Genomic DNA, 11,296 nt, shown 5'->3' with positions numbered 1-11,296 from the left:
ATTTATGTCAAAAAAATAGGGGGCGGGGGAGGCAGAAGCGGAGGTCTTACCAAGCTATACTACCAATTGGTGCGCAGAACAAATCCCGGTCGTCGTGGGCGGCGGATCTGCTTGCGGCGGACTTTCCTGCGATGGGTACAATGCGTGCGGACGAAACAAGTTCTGGAGCCGTGGTTGACGTGCAGCGCCGCAGTCCGTCCGACGCCGCCGGGGGACAGAGCCGGCGGCGCGACGAGGCGCCGGCGATGGCTGCTCCATCCGATGGTGGGGAACGAGCTGCCAGCGGTTCTCCGGTCTAGCTTAAGAATAATTAATTAGCGAACTTGTTGCTTCTCTCTATGATATTCTCTAAAGACATATATCAGAGCGGCAATATGTGTCTTTTCCTGAAAAATAGACGACCCCACTGGTCATTGGCTGCGGAGGCCCCACAGAGCGGCAATATATGATTTTCTCTAAATAAATAGACGACCCCATTGGTCATTGGCTGCGGTAGCCCCACAGAGCGGCAATATATGTCTTTTCCTGAAAAATATACGACCTCACTGGTCATTGGCTGCGGCGGCCCCACAGAGCGGCAATATATGATTTTCTCTAAATAAATAGACGACCCCACTGGTCATTGGCTGCGGCAGCCCCACAGAGCGGCAATATATGTCTTTTCCTGAAAAATATACGACCCCACTGGTCATTGGTCTGCGGAGGCTCCACGGAGCGGCAATATATGATTTTCTCTAAATAAATAGATGACCCCACTCGGTCATTGGCTGCGGCAGCCCCACAGAGCGGCAATATATGTCTTTTCCTGAAAAATATACGACCCCACTGGTCATTGGCTGCGGCAGCCCTATAGAGCGGCCCCATTTGTCATTGGCAGCACCGCGTATAAAATCATGAAATAAAACGGCCCACACATCAGCGATAGATGGATGGCTGCTCCGACGTGTCTCCTGACCCTACCCGTCAGCACGAGACGGTCAGGGAGGAGCTGCCCCTATGCGGCCCCACCCGGTCAGACTAACGGTCAAGGCCTCTGACCTGACGGCTACCGGCCGTTCCAGCACTTGTGCGTGTTTCAAACTAGAGGAGGGGAAACCTGATGAAAAACTAAGGGACTGGGGAAAACTGAGTACAACTAACGAACCAGGGGCACACAAATAGAAATCCCTATTATAAAAATATGTTGAATCTCAAAAGAAAGAGAATAGAAATTATATTTGTTGGCATACCTATTCAAAAATATTATGTATGTTGAATTTATCACTATATTAAAAAATCAAAAGAGCATGTCCCAAGTTGTAATTATTATTTAGGAGATAATTGCCAAACTAAAATAATTGAAATACCTGCAAAAATAACAGAACTCAAATATGAATTTAATTGGGCAAATACAAAACAGAAAAATAAAAACAGAAAAGGAGAAGGGAAGAAAAAAACTGTCGTCGTGGTGAACAGACAGATGCCATAGGATGGCTTAAGTTGGGGCCGAATGGACGCTAGAGGATTCGGGGGAGGGTTTGCGATTAGATGGGATGAACCTCCGGATGGTTTCCTCAAGAACTTAGCCAAGGCTAGAGGTACAAGAAGAAAAACACAAGGAAGAACTCGCTCTAGATCTTTTCCTTCATTGATCTTGATAGGTTACAGGTTTCTGGATCCAAGGACTCACTTACCCGCGTACGGGTGTGCCCCCTCTCCTTATATAGGGGAGAGGGTGGCTTACAGAGGAAGAAACCCTAATGGCATCTTTGACTAGACAAACTACTTTACAAAGTTACTTTAATCACAGATGACACCGGGGTCTTCTTTAATCAGGGAGGCTGACGTCCTCCAGCTTCTTTCAGCGTCATCCTCCTCTTTATCGTCAGGGCTTCGTTTAAAGCTACTTTGCTTAGCTCATCCTTGTCCTCTAGCTCTGAAGAGAATCTTTGACCAGTCCTGCCGACGTGCTACAGTGCACTCTTTGCCGGTAGCCCGGTGTTTTCTCTATTCGGTTCCGGTATACCCCTCTTGGGGATACCGGCTTAGCTTCACTTAGCCAAACTCTTTACTTCGTGCCCCGGTATAAACATTAAACCGGTATCTTGATGGCCTAAACCATCCGGTTTTGGCATGCCTTTGGCATACCGGGGGTCATCCCCCCAACATTAGTCCCCGAAGCTGGTATAGTCCAGTGGATCCTATCCGACGGACCATGCCAGGTTCTTATATTTTTAAGGTACCGGTTTAATCTTTCCGGTGGCGAGCTTAGATCTTCCGGCATCGTTGCCGGACTTACTTCTTCCTCTCTTTTCAAGGTGCCTCCGGTATCTTATTTCCCGGCATCTTTGTCATTAACTCTCTCCTCGGCGAAGTCGAGAATTTCTCGGGTACAGTGTCTGTCAGTGACATGCGCACTGTGTCTGACGCGCCAGTGTCAGGGGTCATTTCCTTTCGACTTCTGCGCCAGCATTTATGGTGCCACACCGGATCCTCGCAGCCGTTCCGGATCCGTGTGGCCTCCCTGTGGCCTTTTAATTTTCACGCGTGTATCTGCACGCCACGTGGCGGCCCATGGGGCGAACCGCCGCGGCCCGACGGTTTTTGGCCCACATCCTTTCCTCACTATATAAGGGCGGAGCGGTTCCTCTTCATCTTCTTCTTCGCATTTGCCCCCATTTCCAGAGCACTTTGAGCCCTTCGCCCCTAGCTTCCTCACCGCCGCCGGTCGCCGCCAGAGCGCTGCTCCCGTCGACATTGCGACGCTGCTCTCGCCGCGCTGAAGTTCTTCACCGCGCGAAGTTCCCGCTGCATTCCCTCTTCGCTGCTGATTCGAGCTTCCTCCGGCGGACTTCGCCCTTCTCCGTCGCCGGCCTTCGTCGACGGCCAGGGGCTCGCCATTTCTCCGGCGAACTTCTTCCTTGTGCCTCCCGCAGCCTCAGGTGAGTCCCAATGCCTGTTTGCTTTCGTTTTATCGTTTTCCAGATCTTGGGTTGGTAGCATATTTATTCTTTCTTTTCTTTTGCTTTTTCTTTTACTCGTAGATCTTCGCGCGAGGGTAGTTCTTGGGAAAACTGTTTTGCGGGTAGATACCGGCGTCCCTCAGATCCTCATGTCTAGCGAAGAATCTCTCTCCACCTCCTCCTCTAGTAGTCAAGGAAGCAGAACTTCGGACGGGCTAACCGAGGATCTTGCCCGGATGGAAGTCGAATCCGGCAGAGACCAAGAGGCCGGCAGCTCCAGCCAGGCCCCCGGAAAAGATCTTTCCGGTATCACACGCAGAGCCTGGAGAGGTTCCGACGTGACACAACACGAGATAGACTGGCTTTACCGGTCTAGGAGGATACCGGAAGGAGTCTCCTGCCAGCTTCCTGGCGACGAGATTGAACCGGTGCTTGAACCCGGTGAGGTCGTAGTCTTTCTTGCTCATTTTGAGCGTGGCTTCGGCCTTCCTGCCTCTGACTTCTTCCGCCAATTTCTTGATTTTTATCGACTCCAGCCTCACCACCTTCCCGGCAATGCCGTTTTCTATCTCTCTTGCTTTGTTGCCTTCATGGAAGGCTACATCGGCATCCGTCCCGCTCGCGAGACCTTTGCCCGCTTTTTCTCTCTCCGGATCAATTCGGTCCAGGGCAAGGATATTCCCAAGCCCAAACCCCCCGTACAATGCGGGTCTTGCATCATCGGCTCCCGTCAAGGGAGCCCCTTTTTTAAGTTCAACGGCCTCGAGTCTTGCCGGTTGTGGCAGACGACGTTCTTCTACGTGAAGAACAACGGCGATGCGGATCTCATCAATCTGCCGGCTTTCAATCCGGCGCCGCCCACCAAGGCCAACTGGGGCTATTTCCCCGGTACAAATCACATAGAGACGAACCGGGTGGTACGCTTCATGGAGAAGTTGATGAAGGAAACCAACATCTGCTCCGATGATATCATTCGCACCTTCATTTGCCGCCGGGTGCTTCCCCTCAAGCGCCGGGCGCATAAGATAAGCGAGATGTACGGCCCTGGCGATCCCACCAAGATCACCGGCCTTCCCTTAAGCAAAGCGAATGTGGTCCGCAAGGCTAGTCAAATATGCCAAACGTACATGCCGGATGACTGGGAGTGGGGCTTCGTGCCTCTCAGCTCCCTCAACCCTCCAACCAGCGAAGTAAGAGATTGCACCCCCGGGTCGTTCTACCGGTAACTTTTATGCTATGGCTAACTGTTTTTCTTTTTGTTTTCAGGCCAAGGACCGTTTCCCTCGCATCGAATCAGATCGGCGAGGCCCTTGCCGGAAGCGCCCTTTGGACAAGGTTGACCCAGATCCCTTCGTCCCTTGGTACGATCTCAAGATGGTCCGCATCCCCACTCAGCGCCCTGGTAACTTTTCTTCTGCGGCTTCCGGTTCCGACGATGAGCTCACCATGCTTGAAGTAGTTTCCTCTTCTGGTCTCTCATGTTTTGTTGCCTATTTCCTTCTGTAGACGCTCCCTTAGCTGGCCCCGAACCACAGGTCCACGAGCACGTGGCTCCCTTGCAGGCCGAGGTCGGCGACGAGTTCCTGGAGAAGCTCATGCCTCAGAGCAAGAAGCACAAGGCGCCTGCACCTGACGCCGGCTCCAGCCAAGCTCCCCCCGCCAAACGCTTTTGGACGGAAGTCCTTGGGGGGAAAGAGACTGGCAGGAGGCGCTACAAGAATAAGCAGATGCCGGTCTCTTGGGTAAGATCTTTGTTTCTCTATTTGCTTCGTTTTCCAAACTTTTCCTTTCTTTTGCTGTTTTTGATCTTTCTTCTCCTTTTTGTTCAGCCCTCCGCTCAAGCTCTCCAAGAGCGCCAACGGCTCAACGCCTGAGGCCTCCGAGGGAACCGCAAGGACCTCAACTCCTCCTCCTCCTCAATCAAGCCCGGTACCATCCGGTACCGGTGACCTTTCTGCCTCCCCTCTGGGAGGCACCACAAGTGCGGGGCGCGCGGCCCCTACACCTCATGATCACCGCGCGGAGGAGGATCTCACCTCTCCTCTAGAGAACCAAGACACCGGCGCCGACGATGAAGCTGCCGGGCGGGCGGAACCTCTGGTTCCTCTCGCCCCGAAGAAGAAAAAGAAGAAGCACTCTAGCTCTTCCCCCTCCAAGGCCGCGCCGGATACTTGATACGTCTCCGACGTATCGATAATTTCTTATGTTCCATGCCACATTATTGATGATATCTACATGTTTTATACACATTATATGTCATTATTATGCGTTTTCCGGAACTAACCTATTGACGAGATGCCGAAGTGCCAGCTCCTGTTTTCTGCTGTTTTTGGTTTCAGAAATCCTAGTAAGGAAATATTCTCGGAATTGGACGAAATCAACGCCCCGAGTCTTATAATTGGACGAAGCTTCCAGAACACCCGAGAGCCGCCAGAGGGAAGCCCTGGGGGCCCCACACGCCACCCTGGCGCGGCCAGAGGGGGGGCCGCGCCCCCCTAGTGTGTGGGCCCACCAGGCCCCCTCCGAGGCTGCCCTTCCGCCTACTTAAGGTCTCCGTCGTGAAAACCCTAACACGTTCGACGAAACCAGAGAAAACCTTCTAGAGCCGCCGCCATCGCGAAGCCAAGATCTGGGGGACAGGAGTCTCTGTTCCGGCACGCCGCCGGGACGGGGAAGTGCCCCCGGAAGGCTTCTCCATCGACACCACCGCCATCTTCATCAACGCTGTTGTCTCCCATGAGGAGGGAGTAGTTCTCCATCGAGGCTCGGGGCTGTACCGGTAGCTATGTGGTTAATCTCTCTCCTATGTGCTTCAATACAATAATCTCATGAGCTGCCTTACATGATTGAGATTCATATGATGATGCTTGTAATCTAGATGTCATTATGCTAGTCAAGTGGATTTTACTTATGTGATCTCCGGAGACTCCTTGTCCCACGTGTGTAAAGGTGACAGTGTGTGCACCGTGTGGGTCTCTTAGGCTATATTTCACAGAATACTTATTCACTGTTATGAATGGCATAGTGAAGTGCTTATTTATATCTCTTTATGATTGCAATGTGTTTTGTATCACAATTTATCTACGTGCTACTCTAGTGATGTTATTAAAGTAGTTTGTTCCTCCTGCACGGTGTAATGGTGACAGTGTGTACATCGTGTAGTACTTGGCGTAGGCTATGATTGTGATCTCTTGTAGATTATGAAGTTAACTATTGCTATGATAGTATTGATGTGATCTATTCCTCCTTTCGTAGTGTGAAGGTGACAGGTGTGCATGCTATGTTAGTACTTGGTTTGGTTATGTTGATCTGTTATGCACTCTAAGGTTATTTAAATATGAACATTGAATATTGTGGAGCTTGTTAACTCCGGCATTGAGGGTTCGTGTAATCCTACACGGTTAGTGGTGTTCATCATCCAACAAGAGGGTGTAGAGTCTAGCATCTATCTATTTATTCTGTTATGTGATCAATGTTGAGAGTGTCCACTAGTGAAAGTATGATCCCTAGGCCTTGTTCCTAAATATCGCTATCGCTGCTTGTTTACTCGTTTCTATCGCATCTTTACTTCCCGCAATATTACTACCATCAAGCGCACGCCAGCAAGCACTTTTCTGGCGCCGATACTACTATTCATATTCATTCATACCACTTGTATTTCACTATCTCTTCGCCGAACTAGTGCACCTATTAGGTGTGTTGGGGACACAAGAGACTTCTTGCTTTGTGGTTGCAGGGTTGCATGAGAGGGATATCTTTGACCTCTTCCTCCCTGAGTTCGATAAACCTTGGGTGATCCACTTAAGGGAAACTTGCTGCTGTTCTACAAACCTCTACTCTTGGAGGCCCAACACTGTCTACAAGAATAGAAGCACCCGTAGACATCAATACTTCTACGCCGGCCTCCTCTACACCACCGCCAGAAGCTCCTATCCCTGAGCCTACTGGGGCCACTCCAACGCCGCCGCTAAGCCAAGGACCTTCCGCGGCCAAGCCGACGCCGCCTCCCGAGACCCTCAAGATCGCAAAGTTCCTTAAGCCGGGGGCTTCCAGGGGAAAGGCCATGGAGGGCAGCGCCTCAGCCGCCGGCCCGCAGCCTCTCGTGCTGCACGTCAGCCCCGCCGCTGCTGCGGTTGGAGAAAAACCTTCCGGCCTCTTGGGCCGGATCGTTGAGCTGAAGCGCGAAGGCCGCGACCTGGGGCACCTTCTCCCCTACGCACAGAAGTGGAACGATGCGGATATATCCGCATCCACCCGCGGCCTGGGGAAGGACCGGCTTCCGGCGCCAGACCCTGCTGGACCCAGGTGCACAGAGGAACACTTCATGCGGCTCAAGCGCGCAGTGAAGGAGTTCGACAATGTGTGGCATGACGCCACCAGCAACGTGGTGGTAAGTTTTACCAATATTTTTGCAACTTTTCTGTTGATGCCGGTTTCTTTCTTTCCGAATCTTGTCTATCTTCCCAGTCCCCGAGTTTCGTGTTGAGAGCATAGCTCTTAGCGCGAAACTTAAGCAAAAACTCGAAAAACCCGGCATAGCCAGTCCCCGAGTTTCGGGTTAAGAACGCAGATCTTAGCGCGAAGCTTAGGTAAACACTCAAAAAACCGGCATAGCCAGTCCCCGAGCTTCGGGTTAAGAACGCAGATCTTAGCGCGAAACTTAAGTAAAAGCATGGAGAAACCGGCTTCTTCCTCACAATTGTTTTCCTTTGAACAGAGCACGGAGGATGCTCGGAAGAAGCTCTTCGAGGAGCTTCTCTGGGAGCATCGGGACCTTGCGGAGGCCCACAGCCACTGCCAAGGTTTGTTTTCTTTGTGCATCCGGCTTCATTCGTATGTATAGATTTTGCTTCTTAGTACTTACGAATTTTCGCATAACAGCCATCCCGGAAGCCTCCATTGAGGCCCTCAAGATCCAGCTTAGCAACCTTCAAGGTACTGCTTTTCTCCGGTTGCATCTTCTTTCCGTGCTTTACCGGTTATACTTTTGTTTGAATTTCTTTTTCCGGATTCCAGCTGAAAAGGAGCAGCTCATCCGGGATCACCAGAAGGCCCTGGATGCCCAGAAGACTGCCACCAGGGAGCTCAAGGAGCAGGCTATCCAGGCCGCGCTCCAGCATGACCAAGAGCTGAAGGATGCCAAGGCAGCAGCCGAGGCCAGGCTGGCGGAGGTTGTGGATGATTCCGCCAATTCCACTGCGGTGCTGAGGGCAGAGCTGGAGGAGATGGGCAAGTTCCGGAAGGCTGCCGAAGACCAGGTCGCCCGCTTAACCGTGGAGCAGAAGGAGTACGATGAGCTGGTCACGCGAACCGACGCGCTCGCCTTCAGTAAGCGTTTCTTCTTTCTTTTCCGGCTTTTGCTTACAAGCTTATATGTTCCGGTAGCATTTTCCTTATATCTTTCCTTTATTTTGCAGAACTCTTTCCGGACTCACAGGTGCATGCGGAAAAGAAAGTTTCCGATCGCCGGACTGCGCAGCAATTCCAGAATCTGGCCGCGCCTTGGGATCCTTATGATCACTTGGTTGCCCTTTCTGCCCGCGTCCAGCATATGCGCGCAGTGGACCGGCATCTCTCCGACCTACCTGACGTGGCGATCCAACTCTATAAGGTCTTGTGGCCTGGAGAAGCGCTGCCGGAGACCCTGACGCTCACCTCCGAGCGGCTGAAAGATGCCGGGCGGAGGATTCGCGAGTGGCAGTGCTCTGCGGCTCGTGCCGGAGCGGATGCGGCGCTGCGCGTCGCCTGCTCCTGGTACGACGACCTGGATCTGGACGCCCACGTTGGTGTGCGCAAGAACGCTCCAACCGATATGGATCCGGTCCTCACCGCGAAGCGGCAGGACCGAGCCTATCGGATTGCTGAGTACGCCGATGCCTGCACCTTCATCCCTCCTCCTCCCAGTGTCAAAGATTATCTCAGTGACGAAGAGGAAGAAGAGGACGAGGGAGAGGAAGATGCCGGTGCCGGTGAGCAGCCTCCGGAAGCTCCAGAAGCTGATGTCGTGCCTCCCGAAGCTCCTGCTGCCTGAACACTTGCTGTGATATGCTTGGTTGCCCCTGTTTGTCTCAAAACAATGTTGATTAAATTCTACCCCGGTATGCCGGGGTCTTATGATGTAATATGCAACTTAGCTGCTCCTTGGCTATGCTACCTGCTATCTGCCGGTATACTCTACCGGTAGCTTATTAAGCTATGTTTGTTCTGTTAACTTAGCATTTTGCTTATCGTTCTGATTTTGTCTTGCACTGCAACGATTCCGAAATTGTTTCCGCATCCAGTTCGATGCACAGTTGGCTCTTTTGCTTTGGCTCTGCCTGCCTTCTCTGGGCGTTTTGGCGTATGGGCGCAAAGTTCTTTTACCAAGCAAGCACTTTCTTGAACTTAGAAATAATTTGAAACTTTTGCAAAAAACCGGTACAACCGGGGTTAGTTAAATTTTCCAGATTGTTCTTTCCCGTTGTCTCTCTTCGCAGTTCATGTGCTTATCCCCTACCGGTTTATCTTGCTTGCCATGAAGCCGGGTTGTGGACAGCAGCAGAGTCGAAGACTCCGGTAGGGTTTAGCACACTACTAAACCGGAAAGAAAAAACGTTCAATAAGCAACCGGTGAACTGAAAAAAATAGACATATTTCATGCAATAGGGGTAGCCCCCGAGACTCACTCGAGGTTCCGACATCTTTTATTCATAGCACATAAGGTACAAAAAGGAACTTCTTACACCACAACTTCATGAGTAGAAAGGACGCAACAACGCTACGTTCCATGGACGCTTGGTCTCATCTCCGGATCTGTCCGCCTTTCCTTTCCTCCATTCCTGTGCATCAATTAGGTAATAGGCATCATTGTGGAGAGCTTTGCTCACAATGAAAGGTCCCTCCCATGGGGGTGAAAGCTTGTGTCGGCCTTCAGTGCGCTGCACCAGGCGTAACACCAGATCTCCTTCCCGGAACACCCTCGGGTTAACCTTCCGGCTATGATAGCGTCTGAGGTTTTGCTGGTAAATGGTTGTTCTTGCCAAGGCCAGCTCTCTTGCTTCTTCTAGCAAGTCCACATCATTTTCTCGGGCCTCTTTTACCTCTTCTTCGGTATAGAGTTGCACCCTTGGTGAGTCATGGAGAATGTCGGTTGGTATGACCGCTTCTGCTCCGTAAATCATAAAGAATGGTGTGTATCCGGTAGACCGGTTTGGAGTTGTTCTTATGCTCCAAAACACTGATGGTAGCTCATCGAGCCAACACCCCGGTGACTTTTCCACCGCATCGATGAGTCTCGGTTTGATACCGGAAAGTACCAAAGCATTTGTTCTTTCAACTTGGCCATTGCCTTGTGGGTGTGCCACTGAGCACAAATCCAACCGGGTATTGTTGTCCTCACAAAATCTTTTGAACTCACCTTGAGCAAAGTTTGTGCCATTGTCTGTGATAATGCTATGCGGGTAACCATACCGCAAAATGACATCTTTTAGGAACTTCACAGCCGTATGCCCATCACACTTTGCGATGGGTTTTACTTCAAGCCACTTTATGAACTTGTCCACCATTACTAGAATGTGGGTCATGCTGCTCCTTGCAGTTTTGAATGGGCCAACCATGTCCAGGCACCAAACAGCAAATGGCCAAGTTAGCGGTATGGTTTTCAAACCGGATGCTAGGGTATGATTTTGCTTGGCGTACCTCTGGCACCCGTTGCATTTCCTTACTAAATCCTCAGCATTTTCCAAGGCAGTGGGCCAATAGAATCCATGCCGGAACACTTTGGCCACCAGCGCCCTTGACGAAGCGTGGTGCCCACACTCCCCTTGGTGAATTTCTGCGAGCATTTTTTTTCCTTCCTCCGGCTCCACACACCTTTGAAGGACACCGGTAACACTTCTCTTGTACACCTCGCCATTGATAATGGTGTATGCCTTGGACCTCCTCTGGATTCTTCTAGATTCATTTTCGTCAACCGGCATGGTGCCGTTGATCAGGAATTCCTTAATAGGTTTAACCCAAGATGGTGCCTCCCGCAGCAGGAACACCAGTGCGTCTATGTCCATGCTATCCACCAGCATTGTTTCTTCCGGTATAGACACAGCAGTCCCCGAGCTTGCCGGAACAGTCCCCGAGTTTGCCGGAACAGTCCCCGGGTTTCCTTCATCGATATCCATTGGTACAACATGTGATTCCGGTACAAAAATTGATTCCGACTCCGGGCTCGGTTTGATCGATGGTACTCTTAAGTGTGTGTTGGCGTCAGAAACCCACCGGCGGGCAGCGACGGGCAACACAGTAGAGCCGGGAACAACTAGGGCTGCGGCTGGCCCCAGTCCCTCTGAGCGACGGCCCGCAAAGCCTCCTGGTCACACACC

The sequence above is a fragment of the Lolium rigidum genome, chromosome 5 (genome assembly GCF_022539505.1).
Source record: "Lolium rigidum isolate FL_2022 chromosome 5, APGP_CSIRO_Lrig_0.1, whole genome shotgun sequence".
NCBI lineage: Eukaryota > Viridiplantae > Streptophyta > Magnoliopsida > Poales > Poaceae > Lolium > Lolium rigidum.
Note: the sequence above shows the minus strand (reverse complement) of the source record.